Raw genomic sequence first — 6,494 nt, forward strand, 5'->3', positions numbered from 1 at the left:
TGTCCTCATGCTGAAAACGTGAACTGTCCATCACGCTGAAAACGTGAACTGTCCTCATGCTGAAAACGTGAACTGTCCTCATTAGCTGAAAACGTGAACTGTCCTCATGCTGAAAAGCGTGAACTGTCCTATATGCTGAAAACATGAACTGTCCTCATGCTGAAAACGTGAACTGTCCTCCATGCTGAAAACGTGAACTGTCCTCATGCTGCTGAAAACGTGAACTGTCCACATTACGCTGAAAACGTAACTGTCCTCATGCTTGAAAACGTGAACTGTCCACATGCTGAAAACGTGAACTGTCCCTTACGCTGAAAACGTGAACTGTCCTCATGCTGAAAACGTGAACTGTCCTCATGCTGAAAACGTGAACTGTCCTCATGCTGCTGAAAACATGAACTGTCCTCACGCTGCTGAAAACATGAACTGTCCTCATGCTGTTGAAAACGTGAACTGTCCTCATGCTGCTGAAAACAGTGAACTGTCCACATGCTGAAAACGTGAACTGTCCTCATGCTGCTTGAAAACATGAACTGTCCTCATGCTGTGAAAACATGAACTGTGTTCAGCGCTGAAAACATGAACTGTCCTCATGCTGAAAACCTGAACTGTCCTCATGCTGAAAACGTGAACTGTCCTCATGCTGCTGAAAACGTGAACTGTCCTCATGCTGCTGAAAACGTGAACTGTCCTCATGCTGAAAACGTGAACTGTCCATTATGCTGAAAACATGAACTGTCCTCATGCTGCTGAAAACGTGAACTGTCCTCATGGCTGAAAACGTGAACTGTCCTCATGCTGCTGAAAACATGAACTGTCCTCATGCTGTTGAAAACGTGAACTGTCCATTACGCTGAAAACATGAACTGTCCTCATGCTGTTGAAAACGATGAACTGTCCTCATGTTCTGAAAACGTGAACTGTCCATTATGCTGAAAACATGAACTGTCCTCATGCTGAAAACGTGAACTGTCCTCAATCGCTGAAAACATGAACTGTCCTCATGCTGCTGAAAACATGAACTGTCCTCATGCTGCTGAAAACACGGAACTGGTCTCATGCTGGAAACATGAACTGTCCTTACGCTGAAAACGTGAACTGTCCTCATGCTGCTGAAAACATTGAACTGTCCTCATGCTGAAAACGCTGAACTGTCCTCATGCTGAAAAACTGAACTGTCCACATGCTGAAAACGTGAACTGTCCATCATGCTGAAAACGTGAACTGTCCTCATGCTGAAAACGTGAACCTGTCCACATGCTGAAAACGTGAACTGTCCTCATGCTGAAACGCGTGAACTGTCCATTATGCTGAAACGCGGAACTGTCCTCATGCTGAAAACGCGTGAACTGTCCTCATGCTGAAAACGTGAACTGTCCTTACATGCTGAAAACATGAACTGTCCTCATGCGCTGAAAACGTGAACTGTCCTCTTACGCTGAAAACGTGAACTGTCCTCATGCTGAAAACGTGAACTGTCCTCATGCTGCTGAAAACGTGAACTGTCCTCATGCTGAAAACGTGAACTGTCCTCATGCTGAAAACGTGAACTGTCCTTACGCTGGTAAAAGCGTGAACTGTCCTCATGCTGAAAACGTGAACTGTCCACCTTATTATTAGCTGAAAACGTGAACTGTCCATCATGCTGAAAAAACGTGAACTGTCCTCATGCTGAAAACGTGGTATTGTTTCCTTTACTATGCTGAAAACGTGAACTGTCCTCATGCTGAAAACGTGAACTGTCCTCATGCTGAAAACGTGAACTGTCCACATGCTGAAAACGTGAACTGTCCTCATGCTGAAAACGTGAACTGTCCTACATGCTGAAAACGTGAACTGTCCTCATGCTGAAAACGTGAACTGTCCACATGCTGAAAACGTGAACTGTCCTCATGCTGAAAACATGAACTGTCCACATGCTGAAAACGTGAACTGTCCACATGCTGAAAACGTGAACTGTCCACATGCTGAAAACGTGAACTGTCCACATGCTGAAAACGTGAACTGTCCTCATGCTGAAAACGTGAACTGTCCACATGCTGAAAACGTGAACTGTCCTCATGCTGAAAACGTGAACTGTCCACATGCTGAAAACGTGAACTGTCCTCATGCTGAAAACGTGAACTGTCCTCATGCTGAAAACGTGAACTGTCCACATGCTGAAAACGTGAACTGTCCTCATGCTGAAAACGTGAACTGTCCTCATGCTGAAAACATGAACTGTCCTCATGCTGAAAACGTGAACTGTCCACATGCTGAAAAACGTGAACTGTCCTCATGCTGCTGAAAACATGAACTGTCCTCATGCTGCTGAAAACGTGAACTGTCCTCATGCTGAAAACATGAACTGTCCTCATGCTGAAAACATGAACTGTCCTCATGCTGAAAACATGAACTGTCCTCATGCTGAAAACATGAACTGTCCTCATGCTGAAAACGTGAACTGTCCTCATGCTGAAAACATGAACTGTCCTCATGCTGCTGAAAACATGAACTGTCCTCATGCTGCTGAAAACATGAACTGTCCTCATGCTGCTGAAAACATGAACTGTCCTCATGCTGAAAACATGAACTGTCCTCATGCTGAAAACGTGAACTGTCCTCATGCTGCTGAAAACATGAACTGTCCTCATGCTGAAAACATGAACTGTCCTCATGCTGAAAACATGAACTGTCCTCATGCTGAAAACATGAACTGTCCTCATGCTGAAAACGTGAACTGTCCACATGCTGAAAACGTGAACTGTCCTCATGCTGAAAACGTGAACTGTCCTCATGCTGCTGAAAACGTGAACTGTCCTCATGCTGCTGAAAACGTGAACTGTCCTCATGCTGCTGAAAACATGAACTGTCCTCATGCTGCTGAAAACATGAACTGTCCTCATGCTGAAAACATGAACTGTCCTCATGCTGAAAACATGAACTGTCCTCATGCTGCAAACATGAACTGTCCTCATGCTGCTGAAAACATGAACTGTCCACATGCTGAAAACATGAACTGTCCTCATGCTGAAAACATGAACTGTCCTCATGCTGAAAACATGAACTGTCCTCATGCTGAAAACATGAACTGTCCTCATGCTGAAAACGTGAACTGTCCACATGCTGAAAACATGAACTGTCCTCATGCTGAAAACGTGAACTGTCCTCATGCTGAAAACGTGAACTGTCCACATGCTGAAAACATGAACTGTCCTCATGCTGAAAACGTGAACTGTCCTCATGCTGCTGAAAACGTGAACTGTCCTAATGCTGAAAACGTGAACTGTCCACATGCTGAAAACGTGAACTGTCCACATGCTGAAAACGTGAACTGTCCTCATGCTGAAAACGTGAACTGTCCTCATGCTGAAAACGTGAACTGTCCTCATGCTGAAAACGTGAACTGTCCACATGCTGAAAACGTGAACTGTCCTCATGCTGAAAACATGAACTGTCCTCATGCTGAAAACGTGAACTGTCCTCATGCTGAAAACGTGAACTGTCCTCATGCTGAAAACGTGAACTGTCCACATGCTGAAAACGTGAACTGTCCTCATGCTGAAAACATGAACTGTCCTCATGCTGAAAACGTGAACTGTCCTCATGCTGAAAACGTGAACTGTCCTCATGCTGAAAACGTGAACTGTCCTCATGCTGAAAACGTGAACTGTCCTCATGCTGAAAACATGAACTGTCCTCATGCTGAAAACGTGAACTGTCCTCATGCTGAAAACATGAACTGTCCTCATGCTGAAAACGTGAACTGTCCTCATGCTGAAAACGTGAACTGTCCTCATGCTGAAAACGTGAACTGTCCTCATGCTGAAAACGTGAACTGTCCACAATGCTGAAAACGTGAACTGTCCTCAATGCTGAAAACGTGAACTGTCCTCATGCTGAAAACATGAACTGTCCTCATGCTGCTGAAAACATGAACTGTCCTCAATGCTGAAAACATGAACTGTCCTCATGCTGCTGAAAACGTGAACTGTCCTCATGCTGAAAACATGAACTGTCCTCATGCTGCTGAAAACATGAACTGTCCTCATGCTGAAAATGTGAACTGTCCTCATGCTGAAAACATGAACTGTCCTCATGCTGAAAACATGAACTGTCCACATGCTGAAAACGAGACTTGTCTTCATGATGAAAACGAGACCTGTCTTCATGCTGAAAACGTGAACTGTCCACATGCTGAAAACGAGACTTGTCTTCATGATGAAAACGAGACCTGTCTTCATGCTGAAAACGTGACCTGTCCTCGTGCTGAAAACATGAACTGTCCACATGCTGAAAACGAGACTTGTCGCATACGTGACTTCAATCCCGAGACGAAAGAAGAAAGCAAAAATATATATTTTTACAACGGAAAATGACAAAAATAGTAACGCACAGTGACTTGGATAAGTAACTTTAATCTGATTAGATTACTCGTTACTGAAAAAAGTGTTCAGATTAGAGCATCACTGCCTGCATCAATTTACACATTTCACTTGTTGACCTGCTGGGATGTTCACTGCAGGAAGACACAGTGGCGTAACGAGCCAACACCGGACCCCTAAGCAGGATTATCAAGGCGGGCCCCCCTACTACAGCACGTGATGACGCCACCATGTCCCCAAGTAATCTACCATGAATAGGACAGGACAGGATCATAGAGACACAGCATATAAGAGATGAGATGACTGACAAAATCAGGAGTAGCCTAAGCACACCACAACAACAACAAAAACACATGCGCACCATAACACATGAAAAACACCCAAGGGAAGTCCTTCCAGGATTTCGCGGTCTTTTTTTGAGATTGTTGCGGCCCAAAATGTCTGATTTGAAGGGAGCTTTTGTAAAATATTGCGATAAAAGTTGCAACATCTTTTGTATGTTTGTTGCAGATGGTAAGTTGCAGAAGACAATGAAAGTTGCAAAAAAAGTTGCAATTTGTTTTGTATAGTTCTTTAAAAATAGAAAGGAAACTTGTTTTGTGGAGAATAATAATTATTACTATTAATGAATTACTCTGGGCTGAGATTTCCTAGGAACCTTACCAAAAAGGCTCAGGATGCTGCAAATGTTGGTATGTTATGGAAGTTTCCTTTGCAGCAGGGGGGGAAATTTCAGAGTTTAGTAAATTGAAACAAATAAGACAGACTGAGACTAAAACCAAGTTGGGTTTTTGTATTTTATTAAAAAAGATATATTTGCAAATATAGGAGCAACATGATTTCACAAAGGCCGCAGCCCAGTGTGGAGTCAGTTTCTCAAATGAGTGATCAGAACACCAGGCTTATCTGCACCTTCAGAGTGACAGCACACACACACTTAGATTATTATGACGCTACAATTTTTACATGCAATCTGATACACATGAAGACAATCAGAGAAATACAAGAGACATTTTGGAGCCATTTCGTCTCCTCCTCCCTGTACGACTTTCACCCCCCAGTTACATCTTAACTGGCATGGGACAGCTAGAGAGTTTTAGGGTGACCTTGTAGCCCCTATCTGTTCAGACAACAGTGCTTACATTATGTTCAGACTGGATGTCTCACAAGGTTAGAATCTGCATTTGGGAATGAGAAACTCTTTCAGCATTTGTGAGAGAATTAAAGTAGAAATAAAACATAAAAATACAAGGAATTATTATTTTTTTGCCATTACAGGTATAATATGAAAATGGCTGGTGGATTTAAGACAAAAAATTATAATTTATGGAATTAATCAAATATAAACATTTATGTCACTGTCAGTGGCTTGTTGATCTTTACATTGTTGGTAAATTTCTTATCCTGGCCACACACACACACACACACACATTCATAAAGTTTGATAAAGTACTTATTGGACTTTAACTTATCATTAGCACTACATACAGAGCATAGCTGTCCTCAATTTAGGTCATCGTGTCGTCTCATCCGCGTTTTTCCTGCATCCATCGTGTGTGTGTGTGTGTGTTTGTGTGTGTGTGTGTTGTTGTTGTTATTGTGTGTGTGTGTGTGTGTGTCAGTGGTCGCGGGGGAAATGGAGCAGCAGCCCGCCCGCTGCAGAGAGCCGACAGTATTGAAACAGCAGCCGCTGACTTTATAGTGACAAAACGTTCCCCCGCGCACATTGATGTTAAAATGTCTACATGTTGCGCAGGACGGTTCCGAATGTCTGACGGTCTTCGCTGTATGTTTTGTTGGTAATGTGAGATGTTGGAGTCACACACACGTCTCGTCTTCATAACATAAACAAGGAAATTAATTTGACCCGTTCTCCCTCCCGCTTGGTCAGTGGCTGCGATGGGACTGCTGGTCGCGAGTAATGAAAATGCGATAGGGGGCCGCGGCTGTCAATCAATATGTTCTTGTGATGCGGGCCCCTGATTGGTCCAGGACCGTAAGCACCGCTTACCCTGCTTACCGATAGTTACGAGTCTTGGAAGACTTCAAAACTTCACACAACATCAGTAAAGAGACATTTAAATAAAGATGTAATATATCACACACGTGTGTCAGTTTTGTTCACAGGAG

This window comes from Perca fluviatilis, chromosome 13, assembly GCF_010015445.1.
Source record: "Perca fluviatilis chromosome 13, GENO_Pfluv_1.0, whole genome shotgun sequence".
NCBI classification, from domain to species: Eukaryota; Metazoa; Chordata; class Actinopteri; order Perciformes; family Percidae; genus Perca; species Perca fluviatilis.